Source organism: Salvelinus namaycush, chromosome 39, assembly GCF_016432855.1.
Source record: "Salvelinus namaycush isolate Seneca chromosome 39, SaNama_1.0, whole genome shotgun sequence".
NCBI classification, from domain to species: domain Eukaryota; kingdom Metazoa; phylum Chordata; class Actinopteri; order Salmoniformes; family Salmonidae; genus Salvelinus; species Salvelinus namaycush.
In genome coordinates, this window is record NC_052345.1 from 5,061,833 (window position 1) to 5,081,886 (window position 20,054).

At 44.2% G+C, this 20,054-nt stretch overlaps 1 non-coding gene across 1 annotated transcript; it reads right to left on the bottom strand.

Annotated features, from left to right (window-relative positions):
* Positions 1–16,665: 16,665 nt before the first annotated feature.
* Positions 16,666–16,718, bottom strand: LOC120033071. The gene has a single exon (XR_005473909.1). It is a non-coding gene; the product is annotated as a U7 small nuclear RNA (small nuclear RNA).
* Between the last annotated feature and the right edge of the window lie 3,336 nt (positions 16,719–20,054).

The following is a 20,054-nucleotide window of genomic DNA, read 5'->3' on the forward strand; positions in this document are numbered from 1 at the left end:
TCTCCCACATGATATAAGAATAATGGACCTGTGCCCATCAAAGAGTCTGAGGTTACATCCCAAATGGCAACCTATTCCTTACATAGTGCACTACTTTTGACCAGAACCCTATGGGCCCTGGTCAAAGGTAGTGCACTATGTAGGCAATAGGGTTCCATTTGGAGTGCAGCCCAGGCCTGGAGATCCAACATGGAGGTTCAGATACCATCTCCACTGAGAACATCGTCCCTCAGTGTGTTATCTTCAACAAAGATCTGTTCAGAACCTGCTCCATTGAGAGCAATAAGGTTCTCATTCAATCTGGGTGTTCTGGACTGGTGGTGGGGAACTCGCTTGATGGCGTGGTGCGTGTGTGTGGCCCCCCAGCATACGCGCCCATCCTCCTCCACAGCAGCCCTTATCAGCCGCTCCAGGTTTCCATCACAGTCTCTACATATCTGTCTCTGTGGGAGTCAGTTAGGGAGACCTGAGAAGTAGAACAAGATAATGTCAGCAAGACAGTGATCACGGTTTGCATGTACTTCATGTGAATTCTCCAATGTTTTTCCTCAGTATGCCGGTCGGCCCAGACACTCAGCTTTCCCTGAACCGTAGTAGCAGTACTCTAGTCTAACCACATACTGCTAAGATCACATGCATCCAAATGGGACCACTGGATTGTGCTCTCCCAGGAAGGCTTCTCCTCAGTAAGCTTAGTCAGCCTAGAGACACTGAGCCAACTGCATCTAGAAGTTCCTGTGTCAGGCAATGCGGTGGCTCCCAAAGCCCCGTCTCCTCCTCCTCATCTGTACAGAGTTACTGTTGGTTGTGTTCTCTTGTGGTGTTGGCTTCTGTGGCTGTGCTTATTCTGCATCTCTCTGCTACCCTAAGCGGTCTCAATTTTAGTTAAATATCTGATGACGTGAAAGAACAATTATCCTGTGGATTCTTAATTGCTTTTTACCACATTATAGACTACGTGGTTGATGATTGTACAACATATAAAAACCAAATATGTCGAGCGCATTATAACATATGTGCACATTTAGTGAAGATTAAAATGGGATTTGATTTTATTCACTTTTGATTTAATTTATTTATGAATTGCTCATGTAATGTAATGTATAATATGTGTACCATCTGTTTATGCTCTCTCTCTCTCTCAGATTGATTTATTGGCATGAAATACAATTTGTAGATATTGCCAAAGCAGTATAGTGGTCCAGCATATCAGTGAATACATTACAATGCAATGAAGATTATGAAAACCTGTTCATTTAATTAGTATTAATAATAGTACATATAATCATGTTTACAGGTACAACATTACTGCTCTCGCTCTGCTTTCTCCTTGTCTCCACCATCTCTCAATCTCTCCCTGCCGTCTTTCTCCCCTCTCTCCCACACGATGTATGAATAATGGACCTGTGCCATCAAAGAGTCCAGGGTTACATCCCAAATGGGATGTATCTCTCATCTCTCAATCTCACCCTGCCGTCTCCACCTTTTATCTGGTTAGACAAACATATGGCTGTTCCTCAGTCCCCTCAGACCTAGAGTAAACACAGCAAAACGTCACTGGAGACGGCCCCTCAGTCCCAGGCAGCTAGCAGTAAGCTTAAAGTAAAAACACAACCAGACAACAAATGAGGGAGAAAATTCTTTATGTAAGTGAATGTTTACCACTGGATGGCTGAACATGTAGCCTACAGTAGAGATAGCATCCGGATCCAAACCAAATGACTTATATGGAACATTTTGTGTTGAGCTGGAATTTTCCCTCCAAGACTTTTTGTAGACAAAGTTTAGGGAGTGTGAACGTTAAATTACGACAGTGTCCCTGACCATGACTAACACTAAACATAGGAAAGGGAGTAACACAGGGGTGTCTGTGGAGCTTCAACTAGTTTACATGAACCATACCTCAAGTCCTACTCCAGTCTCACTTTCAGATCATGTATCATCTGATTTACTTAACTAGATGTCCATCTCAATAGGTGGTCTAGGTATCCTCTGACATGGCACCAGTGGGGGGGTTTCCTCTATTGTTTCCACAAGCAAGGGGGGAGGCCGATGACATCAGAGGGCACCATCAGACCGAATCCTTGAATGGCCTACTCCATGAAGATTGCACTTGTGTCTAAAAAACACTATTTTGCTCAAAACATTTTTTTTAACCTTTGCTGTATCTGTATGATAAAGTAACACAATCAGTGGAGTCCATCTTTAAGTGATCCATCACTTATCCATCACATTATGTCAGGTAGAGTGTAGATGTTAGTTAGTCCAGGTAGAGTGTAGATGTTAGTCCAGGCAGAGTGTAGATGTTAGTCCAGGCAGAGTGTAGATGTTAGTCCAGGCAGAGTGTAGATGTTAGTCTAGGCAGAGTGTAGATGTTAGTCCAGGCAGAGTGTGGATGTTAGTCCAGGCAGAGTGTAGATGTTAGTCCAGGCAGAGTGTGGATGTTAGTCCAGGCAGAGTGTAGATGTTAGTCTAGATGTTAGTTCAGGCAGAGTGTAAATGTTAGTCCAGGCAGAGTGTAGATGTTAGTCCAGGTAGATTGTAGATGTTAGTCCAGGCAGAATGTAGATGTTAGTCTAGGCAGAGTGTAGATGTTAGTCCAGGTAGAGTGTGGATGTTAGTCCAGGCAGAGTGTAGATGTTAGTCCAGGCAGAGTGTAGATGTTAGTGTAGATGTTAGTCCAGGCAGAGTGTAGATGTTAGTCCAGGCAGAGTGTGGATGTTAGTGTAGATGTTAGTCCAGGTAGAGTGTGGATGTTAGTCCAGGTAGAGTGTAGATGTTAGTCCAAGCAGAGTGTAGATGTTAGTGTAGATGTTAGTCCAGGCAGAGTGTAGATGTTAGTGTAGATGTTAGTCCAGGTAGAGTGTAGATGTTAGTCCAGGTAGAGTGTAGATGTTAGTCCAGGCAGAGTGTAGATGTTAGTCCAGGCAGAGTGTAGCTGTTAGTCCAGGCAGAGTGTAGATGTTAGTCCAGGCAGAGTGTAGATGTTAGTCCAGGTAGAGTGTAGATGTTAGTCCAGGCAGAGTGTAGATGTTAGTCCAGGCAGAGTGTAGATGTTAGTCCAGGCAGAGTGTAGATGTTAGTCCAAGCAGAGTGTAGATGTTAGTGTAGATGTTAGTCCAGGCAGAGTGTAGATGTTAGTCCAAGCAGAGTGTAGATGTTAGTCCAAGCAGAGTGTAGATGTTAGTGTAGATGTTAGTCCAGGCAGAGTGTAGATGTTAGTGTAGATGTTAGTCCAGGCAGAGTGTAGATGTTAGTCTAGATGTTAGTCCAGGCAGAGTGTAGATGTTAGTCCAGGTAGAGTGTAGATGTTAGTCCAGGTAGAGTGTAGATGTTAGTCCAGGCAGAGTGTAGATGTTAGTCCAGGCAGAGTGTAGCTGTTAGTCCAGGCAGAGTGTAGATGTTAGTCCAGGCAGAGTGTAGATGTTAGTCCAGGTAGAGTGTAGATGTTAGTCCAGGCAGAGTGTAGATGTTAGTCCAGGCAGAGTGTAGATGTTAGTCCAGGCAGAGTGTAGATGTTAGTCCAGGTAGAGTGTAGATGTTAGTCCAGGCAGAGTGTAGATGTTAGTCCAGGCAGAGTGTAGATGTTAGTCCAGGCAGAGTGTAGATGTTAGTCCAGGCAGAGTGTAGATTACGGACAGTAGATGGACACCCAACCCACACATACACACATGTTTTTTAAGTGACGTCACATCCTATCACTAATGAAGGACTTCTGAGGTATGTAGCACATTAAGGGAAAATTCCCCACATTCTTCCACCCACAGAGTACTTGTAGAGAAGAGACATGGGTTAAGGTTAATGCAAGGTTAACAGGCTAAGTTGCTAATATGCTTTGAGAATACAATACAGGCCATAATCAATCTGAGGCATCCATTGTTATGGTCTGTAGAATGTTTAGAATGTTGTCAGTCTATGGAGACCAATATAATTGACTGTAGCCATGAGAGCTGACCGGCTCTGTATGTGTGTGTGTGGGGGGGGGGGGGGGGGGGGGTGGAGGCTATGGACTCGTTCACTCCTCTGGGTAAACAAACTGTGTCGTTCAATATCTCACAATCTTCCTCCTAGACAACTGGTGCCGTTACCAGTAACCGCAAAAACTCACATTTTCCCCCTTATTAAAGATTGCCTTCATCCATGGTGGTTTTCATAAACCCTCACTCAATCCCCCTCTCTTTCCCTCTATTCTCCGTTCCCATTCTCTGTGGGTTTGGGGTTGGGGAGTGCAGGCAGGCGTCGCTGAGATGGGGGCCCGTCTTTCTGCCTTTTTCTTCAGGGCAGGGCATTCACTGGAGGGAGTAAACCCTGCCAGAACACATGCTGGGCATAGTGTTGTCCAGAAACATGAAGGAAATATATTTATTAGAGTGAAAACACAGGAAGCCAACATGTATGGACTCCAGCAGTTCTAAGTTTCTATCCCAGACAGAGAGCCAGAGTACAGAGTGTGGTTAGTGGTTAGAGGGTGGGGTTCATGAGGCATTATTTTGGGCCTGGAGAGTGTGCATTACCATACACAGTCATAATCCACCAAGCTTTATACCAGTGGAGGCTGCTGAGGGGAGGACGGGTCATAATAATGGCTGGAACGGAGTCAATGGAATGGCATCAACCACATGGAAACCACGCGTTTGATGTGTTTGATACGATTCCACCTATTGCGCTCCAGTCATTACCACGAGCCTGTTCTCCCCAATTAAGGTTCCACCAACCTCCTGTGCTTTATACTCCTGCAAGCGCGCGGGCACACATACACACTCTTATGACAAGGACTCTGGACTTAACACAGCGGTCAGTCCACAGCTAACAACCTACTTGACGACATACTGTCCTTCACTCTGCACACAAAACAAAACCTATACCAGCTGCTTACGTCCAACAGACACCAACATTCACCTTGTTTTTATTTTCATTAAAATGACCTAATCGTCAGCCTCGAACTCAGCTTCTTTTCCTAGAACAAAACCATTACCATCGCCTATCTCTGAATTCAGCTTATTTTCTTAGAAATAATCCATTACTTGTGGTCATTAAAATGACCTAACTATACCTACCACTGAGCAGATGTTTGTCTTAGAAACTGAAAATAGAGATAATGTCTAAATGAGAGAGAAGCTCTACTATCATCCAGACAGCTCTGGAAGTTCCAGTACTCCTGAGGATTCTCTAGGAAGAGCCACAGTGATTGGAAACAGCCAAATAAGCACAAGACGATAAAAATAGAGTATCCTTTTACAGCGCTAGCTGTGTTGCTAGGGACTCTTCTCATTCTTCTCCTGTGTCGCAAAACACGCAACTTTATACTCCGGTGCCTGTATCCTACATGGTTTGCCTTGCAGCAGGCATTCATGCTGGGGCAGGCACACACACACACACATGCATGCCCACGCATGCGCACACACGCACGTGAATTTGCACACATACACACACATGTAATTACACACACTTACACACACACTTACACACACTCACAAACCAAAGCATCTGGAGCCAGTCCCTCTATACCAGGTTTTTTAACTCAATTCCTGCAGGAACCAGTGACTGTATGCCCACCCTAGGATCTCGTTCCAACCTGCTATTAGTTCAATTATACATAGGGCATATTATTTCACTCTCCTGCACTTTACACGAAGAGTCATTTCCAATGAGGGAGGGAGGGGCTGAGGGAGGGAGGGGCTGAGGGAGGGAGGGAGGGATCAAAAACAACTTCTCAGTCAGGAGTTGAGCTTTGGGACAGTAAGAGGTCAAAGTTGACAGACTGAAAGATACTGCTGCTGAGCTGCTGTGGTGTCCCTGAGAACATGTGGTTTGTTGGTAAACTAAGCCTGCGCCTCAGCCCCCTCCGTCCATGTGTGTGTGGTGTGTGTGTCTCAGGCTGTTCTAGAGCAGAATACATATCAGAGCCTAAACCTGCTCACCCTGTTAAGACCAGGGCCATTTCCTGTGGAAACATTGGCACACACACGGAAACAGGCCGGTTCATCATAGTGCACCAACCAGTTCAATTACAGAGAAGTTGAACGCTTACCAAAACATACAACTGAGTCAAGATGGGGACAGAAACAAACATGGAGTTTAGATGTAATCTAGGCCGACTCTGCACTTGACTGGAATGCTGCTGTGTGATGGTTTATACTGCATGTAGAAATGGCCACAGGAAACCATAACCGATGGACAATGGATGTTCTTCTTCCTAGTTCTTCTGGTAATCATACATAGCATATAGGAGCATATGGGAAAAGGTTTGGGAATGGGAGAGGGACAGAAGAACACATACTGTAGAAGAGCGGAGAGTGAACGTTTGGGAAGGGGGATAATGAGTTTGAAAAGAGAAATGGAGAGAGGGGGAGTGGGAAAGGGAAGTCCCGGAGTTGGAGAGTAGGGTAAAAGTGGAGAGTGGGAGAAACCATTTGAAACATATGGGAGGAAGACGTGGGTGGGAGGATGACAGAGAGGGGGAGTGGGAGAGTTAGAGGATGAGTAAGAGGAGGAATGAGACAGAGCGGGAGAGGAGAGAGGGTGGGAGAATGAGAGAAAAAAGAGGAGTGGAAGTGTAGTACAGTAAATAAACAGAGGCCCCCTCGACAAAGAAAGAGCCCTCCAGCTGCTGATCCCTCACACTCTCTCCCTACCTTTCTCTCCCACACACTCTCTCCCTACCTCTCTCTCCCTACCTCTCTCTCCCACACACTCTCCATACCTCTCTTTCACACACAATCTCCCTACTTCTCTTTCTCTTCCTTGCTTTCTCTGTCTTTGTTTCTCTTTTTTTCTTTGTCTCTTTCTCTGTCTATGTCACACCCTGACCTTAGAGATCCTTTATTCTCTATTTTGGTTAGGTCGGGGTGTGACTAGGGTGGGCATTCTAGTTTCTTTATTTCTAGGTTGGCTTGGTATTTTTCCCAATCAGAGGCAGCTGTCTATCGTTGTCTCTGATTGGGGATCATATTTAGGCAGCCTTTTCCCACCTGTTTGTTGTGGGATCTTGTTTGTGTATAGTTGCCTTGAGCACTGCACAGCTTCACGTTCGTTTTGTTCTTTATTGTTTTTTGCCGGTTCACGTAATAAAGATGATGAACTCAAACCACGCTGCATTTTGGTCCGATTCTTACAACAACGTTTGTGATAGTCTATCTGTCTGTCTCTCACCCTACCTCTCTCTCACCCTTCTCTCTCTCTCTCTCTCTCGCACGCACAGAGCCAGGAAGGTGTGTGTTACCTGTAACTATTAAAGGTTATATATGGTGATGTGTGATGCAGCAGCCAGCACAGCTTATCTTCTTGTCAATTCCCCCTTTCCTCTCCTATAACTAATGAACGGAGACCCTGCTGCTCTCAAGCTGGGGCTCCTCCATACTGAGCACATACCAAACACGTTACCCTGCACAGTTCATAGGCTCAGTGTTGATTTATTACTCAGCACCAGACCTGGGGTGAGTTTCCTGAAAGCTTCACAGCTAATGTGGCACGTTACTTCTCTCGACGACAACTCAGATGTAGAGTGACTAGAGCGTAAAATCGATGTACGACGGGCAATCCTGTGTGTGGATGACTTGTTTTCAAAGGAAGCACTATGAGTGGAACTGTTAGGCTGCATCTGAAATGACACCCTATCCCAGATATATTATCCAATGGGCCTTGGTCAAAAGTAGTGCACTACATAGTGAATAGGGCGTCTTTGGGGAACACACCCTTAGTGTACAGCTGTACAGTGTTTCTGATTTGGAATGTCAACATGTTATGCTGTCACAATGAGTGACCTGTGCTGCTAATCCTAGTGCAAGATACATTCAATGCTATTATACACTATAGGGCTAGTTGAAGATAGGCTGCAGCTGATGCATAATGCTAGCTGGTTTCCATGCTATGCTATTTTACACTATATGGCTTGTTGAAGATAGGCTGCAGCTGATGCATAATGCTAGCTGGTTTCCATGCTATGCTATTTTACACTATAGGGCTTGTTGAAGATAGGCTGCAGCTGATGCATAATGCTAGCTTCTTTCCCATGGTCAAACCAAGAGCAATTATCTCAATCCGACATGGAATCTTACGGTTTCCACTTAACATTACCACAGATGTGTGAGTGTACACATCTCATCTCTACTCCTGACACAAATAAACTGCGGAACCAAGACACACACACACAGTCAGTGTGGGAACAGTGGAAGGGAAGAGAGAAAGAGGGGTTCAGGAGTGGCCAGTGAGGGGCTATTGAGGGCTCTCTTCTCTCTCCAGTCTAAACACTCATGAATTAGAGAAGGATCTGTCTCTGCATACTGAAGTATTCCTGGCTCATCCATGGATCCACTATAGGCTATCCCTTTCATACTGACATTTCCCAGCCAACTTTACCATACCACCGCCTTTTCATTATATGTGAAAGGTATTGCCTGTAGTAAAGCCAACGCTTTTATTTCCGCCAAACGACCTAGTAGCCTAGTGCCTAAACATGTCGGTGAAGTTCTGCCTACAACTGATATGACACGTAGCCATAATGCTGAGACGACATTGCACACACTTCCCTGTTTAACTCTTGATGGTCCTCCTGGCAGTTCTAAACGTTGTGAGGGAAGTCACTCCGTCCGTCTCTTAGCATAGCCCACCACTGAGCATGCACTGTTTTCTAAACCACAACTGGATGGATCCACAAAGAATGAATTAGTTTGTGATGAAAATATTGGCATAAAGTAGGCTAATGCAATTGTATCAAATTGTTGCTGACTGAAACTCCCAAAATCATACAACCCTTTTGATGCAATAGGACCTGCGCGTGGTCAACTAGATGATCATTCCAGACCCATTTTGATCGGGACATCGCCATCGTGCTGCTTTGAGACAAGCTTGGGGACTAGTCTTGATAAATCAATAAATGTCTGATTTCAGTGAATCTCCGTTTGGATATTGGCTAGGCTACAATTAGGCCGGGAAAATGTTAGTTCCTGATCATCTTGTCTAGTTGGCTCATTTATTAGAATATTTTGCCATTTTATGTAGTTTAGCAATTGGATGACTTTACTCGCAGCCACTTAGTAGCCTAGGCCTCAGGACCTGACTTCACTGACTTCTCTGATAATCAATCAATGTCATTTTGTTTCACTTAATCTTCATCTGTAAAGGCTATTTGGTTAAATGGTTTCTGGCTGGGCAAATAAGTGGAGGTGGTATAGCTCATCTATTTGCTTGATCATCTATGACCAATCAGAACCATTTAGTGTCACGAATCCCGCTTCCTGAGTCTGTTTTTGCCTGTGTTCTGTCCTGGAGTGTTTTTTCCGGTGTCCTGGAACGCACCCTGTCTGGTTGCCGGGCGACGTAGCTAGTTGGAGGATCTCTGAGTACCCGCACCTGTATCCCATCAGCTATCTGCACACCTGGTCCTGATCATCACCCCTCCACTTCATAAGCGCTGACCTGACATCCATTCCCTGCCGGATCGTTAGCCATGAACAGTATGTTGTGCCAGCGTATCAGCCTCCAGTTTGATAGTTTGTTTTGTTGTTTTGTACGTCTTGCTTGCCTTGAACTCACCTCTGTTTTTTCTGTCTACAGTCATTCACCCGGAACACTCATCCCATCCCTACCTGGTCGTCGGTGACTTCAGTTACTTCTTTGGATCTGCCTATTCAATCCCATCAACTCACCTCCGCTGCCCGCTCCGCCACTTGGATTTTTCTATCACTACATTTAAACTTGTAAATAAATACTCACCTTCGTCTTACTCTCCTTGTCCTGGTCTGCTTCTGGGTTCTACGTTAGAAAACCGTGACATTTAGCATGCCACAATGTAGCCTACAACAAGTTTAGGCCTATTATGTTGCCAGATCGCTACTCCAAAAGCCCATGGAGGTTGTGAAATATGAAGGAGAATCACGTTTTTTATATAGGATTGCTACTATTTTCTATCAGTATCATGATGAAGGTAAGACCCTATGCCTGCTCTCTAATGAAGCGGATAGACGTGTATTAGTGGATGCCAAAACATTTACCAAGAAACAAAATAATGTATCTTTCGTCTCTGTGTTTCATAAACGTCCTTCAATTCGCAAGAGGCTAAATGTATCTCACTGGAGAAAGCATCCAAGCAAAGGAAACAGCGCCCCCTGTGTCTCAGTAGCCTATGTGTAGCCCATCTATCTGATCCTGTGGTCAAAAAGAGTATGACATTGTTGCCGCCCGTAGCATTGAATGCAAGGGAAGCCAGCGAGCATTTGGCCTCCCTTTAATTTTTTTCTCCCTATAATAGCCAATCAGTGTTGAGCTAAACTGAGTGAGCTCAGCTGGAAATGGTCCTGGCATACCAAAAAATAGCCTGTTTGGATTTGGCTTCACACCAATCACATTTATCAGAAGCCAAACGTCATTGAACATTTGTTGAATTTGTTGCATCTCTTGTGTCTTTGTCCTCTGGTGGCTAGCTAGCTAAAATCAACCCTCTCCTAAATTAGCCACGAATGGAGATAAGGGTTTGTACTTGTGGTTTAACTTAATTCTCTGTACTGGCCGATGATTATAATTGCGTGTCTGATCCAACCATAAATTCATACATTGTGCCCCTGGCCTGAGAGGATGGATGTTTAACGTGTAGCTAGTAGGTTAATGTTAACTAGCTGGCCTGGCGCATCATTGCCCATGAAAGGAAGTCAGGATAGCGAGCAAGCATTTTAGCCAGGTAGGCTAGAACAACAAAAAATAAAAGTGTGTACTGTATGACAGTCACAGACCATTTAAGAAACATGAAAGAAGAGGATAGTTTGGCATTTCTCTACAAGTAGGGTGAGTCAACATGTTTTTATACTTGCACGCACACACACACACGCACACGCATACACACACACACACACACACACACACACACACACACACACACACACACACACACACACACACACACACACACACACACACACACACACACACAGAGAATTCACTAGGCTACCATGGGCAGCCACATCATATTTAGCTTACGTTCATTGGACTAAATAGTTTTTGGTATCTTTTAGTTGTCACTATATTAGACCAAGCAGAGGTGAGGATGTTGAAATGTTGAAGTTGAAATGGTGCTGGAGTAGAGCAGCGCCTGTTTTCTTTGTGGTAACTCTCTGTGGTTCTAAATCAATAGTTGTTCAGTAGTCCGAAAATGTCGGAAACATTAACTTGCTTGACCATGCTGTAGGTGATGTAACTGTTCGTGGCAGGCAATATGTTTTGTGGACTTCATCTGACACATGTTGTTCTCCAGTTTTGTGGTGAAACAAAGGTGTGGCTGAATTTATTCTGCCACTGTGTCTTCTTATTGTCTCGGCCTTAAGCCTATATATGACGGCCACAAGGCATATGAAATAACAGGTTATAGAGCCAACAACGCAATTAACACATGGCTTTTTCCCCTGGCTTGGCTTCCCCAGTGATTTTACCCACACACTGCTACTGTTCCCCAGTGATTTTACCCACACACTGCTACTGTTCCCCAGTGATTTTACCCACACACTGCTACTGTTCCCCAGTGATTTTACCCACGCATTGCTACTGTTCCTCAGTGATTTTACCCACACACTGCTACTGTTCCCCAGTGATTTTACCCACACACTGCTACTGTTCCCCAGTGATTTTACCCACACTGCTACTGTTCCTCAGTGATTTTACCCACACACTGCTACTGTTCCCCAGTGATTTTACCCACACTGCTACTGTTCCCCGGTGATTTTACCCACACACTGCTACTGTTCCTCAGTGATTTTACCCACACACTGCTACTGTTCCCCAGTGATTTTACCCACACTGCTACTGTTCCCCGGTGATTTTACCCACACACTGCTACTGTTCCCCAGTGATTTTACCCACACACTGCTACTGTTCCCCAGTGATTTTACCCACACTGCTACTGTTCCTCAGTGATTTTACCCACACACTGCTACTGTTCCCCAGTGATTTTACCCACACACTGCTACTGTTCCCCAGTGATTTTACCCACACACTGCTACTGTTCCCCAGTGATTTTACCCACACACTGCTACTGTTCCCCAGTGATTTTGCCCACACTGCTACTGTTCCCCAGTGATTTTACCCACACTGCTACTGTTCCTCAGTGATTTTACCCACACTGCTACTGTTCCCCAGTGATTTTACCCACACACTGCTACTGTTCCCCAGTGATTTTACCCACGCACTGCTACTGTTCCCCAGTGATTTTACCCACGCACTGCTACTGTTCCTCAGTGATTTTACCCACGCACTGCTACTGTTCCCCAGTGATTTTACCCACGCACTGCTACTGTTCCCCAGTGATTTTACCCACACACTGCTACTGTTCCCCAGTGATTTTACCCACGCACTGCTACTGTTCCCCAGTGATTTTACCCACGCACTGCTACTGTTCCCCAGTGATTTTACCCACGCACTGCTACTGTTCCCCAGTGATTTTACCCACGCACTGCTACTGTTCCCCAGTGATTTACCCACACCCCGCTACTGTTCCCCAGTGATTTTACCCACACACTGCTACTGTTCCTCAGTGATTTTACCCACACACTGCTACTGTTCCTCAGTGATTTACCCACACACTGCTACTGTTCCTCAGTGATTTTACCCACACACTGCTACTGTTCCTCAGTGATTTTACCCACATCCCACTACTGTTCCTCAGTGATTTTACCCACATCCCACTACTGTTCCTCAGTGATTTTACCCACATCCCACTACTGTTCCTCAGTGATTTTACCCACACACTGCTACTGTTCCCCAGTGATTTTACCCACACACTGCTACTGTTCCTCAGTGATTTTACCCACATCCCACTACTGTTCCTCAGTGATTTTACCCACACACTGCTACTGTTCCTCAGTGATTTTACCCACATCCCACTACTGTTCCTCAGTGATTTTACCCACACACTGCTACTGTTCCCCAGTGATTTTACCCACATCCCACTACTGTTCCTCAGTGATTTTACCCACACACTGCTACTGTTCCCCAGTGATTTTACCCACACACTGCTACTGTTCCTCAGTGATTTTACCCACACACTGCTACTGTTCCTCAGTGATTTTACCCACACTGCTACTGTTCCCCAATGATTTTACCCACGCATTGCTACTGTTCCTCAGTGATTTTACCCACACACTGCTACTGTTCCCCAGTGATTTTACCCACACACTGCTACTGTTCCCCAGTGATTTTACCCACACACTGCTACTGTTCCCCAATGATTTTACCCACGCATTGCTACTGTTCCTCAGTGATTTTACCCACGCATTGCTACTGTTCCTCAGTGATTTTACCCACACACTGCTACTGTTCCCCAGTGATTTTACCCACACACTGCTACTGTTCCCCAGTGATTTTACCCACACACTGCTACTGTTCCCCAGTGATTTACCCACGCTCTGCAACTGTTCCCCAGTCAGTTTACCCACATCCCACTACTGTTCCCCAGTGATTTTACCCACGCATTGCTACTGTTCCTCAGTGATTTTACCCACACACTGCTACTGTTCCCCAGTGATTTTACCCACACACTGCTACTGTTCCCCAGTGATTTTACCCACGCATTGCTACTGTTCCCCAGTGATTTTACCCACGCATTGCTACTGTTCCCCAGTGATTTTACCCACACACTGCTACTGTTCCCCAGTGATTTTACCCACGCATTGCTACTGTTCCCCAGTGATTTTACCCACACACTGCTACTGTTCCCCAGTGATTTACCCACGCACTGCTACTGTTCCTCAGTGATTTTACCCACGCATTGCTACTGTTCCCCAGTGATTTTACCCACGCATTGCTACTGTTCCCCAGTGATTTTACTTTTTAAATGATAGCGGTTGTGAGCAAAAAAAATGTTGAACCATTTCCCCCAGAAAAACATAGCTGATATGGCTGACTTTTGAAATGTACAGCGACAGAATTCAGAACATGGGCCGTTCTTACAGTATTCTCCCTGTACACCAAGTCAGAACCGTAGAATAAATAAAGGCGGCATATAAGCAGACAATGAAAGCTCTTACAATATTCAATGATGACAATTCTCTAAAACAGGCTATAGGCTACATTTGCACCACCAAGTCAGAACAGTAAGCTAAGTTGAGTAGGGTCGAATATTGTAAGAGCTTTTTTTATTTAATCCCAGTCCCCGTCTCCGCAGGAGGCCTTTTGCCTTTTGGTAGGCCGTCATTGTAAATAGGAATTTGTTCATAACTGACTTGCCTAGTTAAATAAAGGTGAAATAAATAAATAAAATAAAAAACAGTTCTGCATAATTCTATGTCAATCCCAATCAGTGTTTTGGGACTGAGGAGATCACCAGGTCAATGGGAGTCTCAGCCATCATCCAAACTACTTGTTGTAGTATTTTGTTTGGGATGTTTCAGTAGAAAGGGGTTATTTTTGTTTTCCTGTGACTGATGGTCCGGGTTGTTTACAGAAGCGCAATTATATGAGCAACTGAGCGGCCATATTAGTCCCCAATGGCCTCTCAATAACAACCCTATGGAAGTCAACGGGGGGCTAACTAGCTAGCGAGCTAGCTGTTAACTGTGTTACTGTTCAACAACACAGGAGACCAATGGCTCTTAGTCTGACAGGTTTTCCATGTTAGAGAGCAGGAATGAAAAGAGACAGAGGCATTTTTAGTTGAGGGAAAACTTGGAAAATGAGGCGATGCCGGGATGTCGGCTTTCACGAGCTTTCTAGTGAGCCTCTGACATTCTCATTTACGTTCCCATTGGGATGTGTCATTAGGGACCTTTCCCCTCCCCTTCCAGTTTAGGTATGCACAGCTCTGCCAATAGAAATGTGGACTGAAGAGGAGAGAAAGAGAGAAAGAGAGAAAGAGAGAAAGAGAGAAAGAGAGAAAGAGAGACAGACAGACAGACAGACAGACAGACAGACAGACAGACAGACAGACAGTATGTGTCGGGCTGCTTTGCTTTATCTTGGCCAGGTCGCAGTTGTAAATGAGAACTTGTTCTCAACTAGCCTACCTGGTTAAATAAAGTTGGGAGGAGAATCCTGTCTTTCCAAGTAAATAAAATAAAATATTATTAGACTAAAATTTTCTACAGTGTCTGTGACCTGGATGCATCCAGTGACCTGGATGCCAGTCTGTTTGGATAAGCTAATGTTGTTAGCAGATGGCAAAACAAATAAGCTAAATCATTTTTTTTGTCAATATACACTTTTATAGTTTACATTTGTTGTTATTTAAATTTTAAACTAACAACAATTAGGCCTCAATTGCATTGTTCGATTGCAATGCCTCTCCAAGTAATCTGAACATGAAAGAGAGAAACGGCCTGATATAAACCTACGGTTAGGGTTACTTATTATCTTCCCAGAAAAGATTTTAAAAATAGTATCGTCTCTGGTTCTATTTGTGATCGTGTAGACAATGGGAGCAGAGAGAGGGACCGTCTGAAAAATGAGGAGTCAAACCAGGGTTGGGAAGATCATTTTTGCCCTGTGTGTGAGTGTGTGAGTGCGTGTACGTGTATGTGTGCTCGGTCACGTGTGGATATACTCATGAATATGATCATCATATCATGATACTATATACAAAATCATTGTATACAGTATAGGATTTTGGGGTGCACTGCAGAATGTGTGTTTACGTGAGACCATTTAAAGTGTGGTGTGTGATTATGGTACAGTGTTTCAGTCCCTGCGGACAGAAGAGGAAACCGTTGTAGACCATGTTGAGTACTGAGCAGTCAGGCTGTCCAACCACATATGTTCAACTCACCTCCCTGGCTTTCACTTTTCACTGCCGGGCAATTTAGTATCCTAGACGACAGCAGCTGTTTTGTATCTGCCGGTATGCTATGCAACACTATGCTGATGTAGACATGATACCCCATTGAATAAAGTCTGCTTCGAGTTGAGTCCAGTCGGCACTCCTCGCTAGCGAGAGGAAACAGAAACAGGACCCAGCTGGTAGTGCTTGTGACCTGAGAGGCTATTTGCTAGCAGTGGAACAGTTGAAAAGGCAGACACACGCACAGATGCACACGGGGCACACATGCATACACAAATACACACACACAGAACCCCCCCCCAACCCCACATACACCGCTCAGAGATGGAGATGTGGTTTGTGGGCTACATTACATATCCTGACACACAGAGAGAGAGAGATACACATCCTGACACACAGAGAGAGAGACTTGAAGTTGAGGAACCCAAGGAAAACAGTTAATTGTTGGGCTCACGTTTTCCCGGCTCAGTCCGGCCCAACCCAGCATGGACTAATTGAATGGCTTCCAGAACCTGCTGGATGATGACACATTATATATCTCCTACTGCCACTCTGTGGACTTCATGAACAGTGATAGTCGTGTCGCCTCCCCACATGAAAAAACACTATTGTATACATTGGTATAAATACTATAGTATTCACTGTGGTGTTCGTTGCAGACTTTACTGTAATATTCACAGTCGTTTTTTTTTCAGACTTTAGTCCTGTAGTATTTAATCTAGTATACCGTAGTTAGTTTACAGTTAACTATAGTATAAATAATGTAGTAAAATAAATGTAGTATATAATATAGTCAGTCATGTAGTGTTTTTGCAGATTGTAATATTCTGTAGTATTTACTTTAGTGTTTTTGCGGACATTACTGTATTATTTACTATAGTGTTTGTTTTTATTATCTTTGAAATAGATGTGGAGGCTTTCTCCTTGAGGAAACCTACTGGATAAATACTCAAAGAGCACATTTTCCATAACCTCTAGGTAGGACTGGGGTCTGAATGGATACTTCAGAGGAGATTCTGCACTTTTTGATAACCTGTATGGAACACAACATGGTCTATACTTGGCATATACGTTTTTCACTTACGGGTGGCATAAATTGGGCTATGGGGGAGAGGGGAATGGACAGGGTATATGCAAAGTAAATACTGTAGTATTTTCTATAGTTAAATGATATGTTTTTATGAAGTTTACTATACCATTTACTGCAGGGTTTTTTTGGTGTTGGGGGGGTAATACTGTAGTATTTATTATAGTATTCTACTTTTACATTTCAGCAGATGCTCTTTTCCAGAGCGACTTACGCTAGTGAGTGCATACATGTTATACTTTTTCATACTGGTCCCCCGTAGGAATTGAACCCACAACCCTGGTGATGCAAGCACCATGCTCTACCAACTGAGCCACATGGGCTCCTACAACATTCTATAGTAAGTACTACACATGATCGAGGGATACTACAGTGTGTAGTACAGTATTCTACAGTATGCTACAGTTTACTATTCTATCGTAAGTACTGTAGTATTCTATAGTAAACGTAATTGTTTTCCTGTGGGGCCATAGAGATTATTATAGATCTCTATGGGTGACAGTCTGAGGAGATAGGACCATATCCAACTCAATCATAACAGTGCATGCTAAGTATAGGTTATGTCATGTATTTCCTTCTCATGATCAAATGGGCTATAAATGATGTCTTACATGACTAAAGTTATGACTGAATGTATTGTGAGCATGAAGCTTGTTTGTGTGAAGACTCTATTTGGGTTGCTTGTTCTTAACTGATCTTCTTAACTTATCTTATCTACACATCTTAACAGTACCTCAGCAACTCATTTAAATGTTGACACCTGGTTGCTAGGCATTCCCAGGATGATGTGACATATTACAGACATATTACAGGTTGAAATATTCACTGCTGCTTTAAAAAAAATGATTCTCGTAAAATGTAACAATCCAGCAGAGTACTGAATGAGAGAGGAGACTAAATGATTTATGGATAACACACATACGCCATCAGTTGAACGAGTTCCAAGAGTGTTAACTCGCTTCAAATCAAGGACACATGTTGTAGTAACTCTTGTCGTAGAGGAACCCTCTTTTTTTTCATAGTAACTCTTGTTGAAGAACCATCTTTATTTGTTTTGCTCCCATCTTTCTTATTGATTCTCCCAAGTCTGAAATGTTCTGCTGCATAAACTTTGAATTAGCTCTCGCATTGTTGTTTCCTTACATTTACATTTTACTAGACATGCTCAAAACATCCCAAAAACCTCCCTCACAAGTATAGTACTATAGTGTTTATGGGGTTCTACAGAGAATCCAATTGTTGAAGAAACCACTCATCTTCTGCCATGGGCATTTCTATCGAATCCTAGGAGAGTTAATGGTTTTTTGAGGGTTGGTCGGTTTGTTGAGTAATAAACCAAAGTTTGAGTTTCATGGTACATCATCATCAGCGTTCTTTTTGATATCTGTCATATTTCTTGAATCCAAACCTCAGCTAATGACCCTGGCGTGCTAGTGAAAAGCTCCAGAGCCCTGCTCGCTGCAGCCTGCCAGTCTCACACTCAAGTACAGCTAAAGTACTTGAAATATTGTTAAATACTATTTGAACCCAGGTCTGCCCGTGCTGTCACACTCTCACTCTATTGGGAACCTGACAAGAATATCACGACGACACCAGACCACCAATAGGAAGGAATGGAGTCAACGTTGTAACGCTGTCATCATCGCTTGGTCGCGTTTGAAAAAGGATTGGGGATGCGAGGAACTAATTTGCCTTTGCTCGAATCCCCCCTTTTTATATGGATATTGGAATTGGAAGGAACATGCTTTAAAGTACTTGAAAGGGATAAAAGGAAGTGAGAGCAACTCAGAATTCACTTAAAATCCTTTCCAGTCACGCTAACGTTTTAGCTCGCCTCCATTTGCGTGTCTGGGGTTGTGCTCGGCCATACATATTGCCCATCCATCCGGAACTACAGCATATAAAGCACTTCTACTTCCTAAACAAAAGAGACTGGGGCGAAAGGAGAGTTTCAGGCTGGAGCATGTCTTGGCTTTCTGCTAGTTCAGCCTTTCACCTTATCGGTCTTCTTGGCTGCATGTTCAACAAATTAGCTCACGATACAGGAGAAGACAAACACTGAATCTGAGCACCAAATGGCAGCCTATTCCCTTTATAGTGCACTTATTTTGACCAGGGCGCATGGGGCTCTGGTCAAAAGTAGTGCACTATATATATAGGGAATAGGGTGCCATTTGGGATGCATTCTAGGTCTGAGTCTGGCTTTCATTTACATTCTTGCTGATTTCTAGTTTATTTTCAACTAAAAGGGGTAAAGAGAGATGGAATTCCATGGGGCTTTAGAAAGAGAAAATACCAGGAATTACTCTCAAGCAACACAATCCTCAAGAGTTGAGATCCACAGGGGATCAGGCCTGCACAGCTGTGTGGTGTTTTATTGTGTCGTCCTCTCATTTATTTTGATAACCACCATGTGTCATTGAAACGGCGTCCATTGGGGCTCACTGTGTCAGAAGTCTTCGACTGACACCCACACAGGTCCCATAGGGGATGAGTGTGAAATCTGGCAACTGAGAGGAATGAGCGACTCATCAGGTGTCAATCTTGGGGATTGAGTGAGATTTAATGAGATGTGTCCACAGGAGGGGGCCTGAGGTGAACACAGTCGCAGCGTGCCCTGTGGAGACCTGTCTGCCTGTCTCTATGATGTGTTACACAGTCCAGTGGAGCCGAGAGGGTTGTAATGTATCACACACAAAACCCCAACAGGCCCCTGGTCTGCTTCTCATTAAGACTGTGGTCTACCAGAGCTGGGCTGACTACATCCAAACTATATCCAGACTTTCATAAGTTCTCCCATGTCACCCCGCTCATCCGTACACTCCATTGGCTTCCAGTCGAAGGTGGCATCCACTACAAGGCTTGCCTACAGAGCAGCAAGGGAACTTCCCCTCCCTACCTTCAGGATATGCTCAAACCCTACACCCCAGCCCTGAAGCAACACTGAACCATGCGTGAGAACACCAGCTGTTCTGGACGACTGTGTGAACATGCTCTCCGTAGCCAATGTGAATAAGACCTTTAATCAAGTAGTAAATCAGGTGTTAATTGAGGTGAAAAGGAGACTGGAGGAGGACTTTAAAGGTGTCCCGGCTGTTTCTCTCTCTTTCTGTCCAGGGTGTAATCTCCTTGTTATCGCTGTAATTGAGCCAGTAGGGGCCTTTTCTCTGGATAATTAGGGTTAGGCCTAATTGTGATGACTCACTGCTTGTG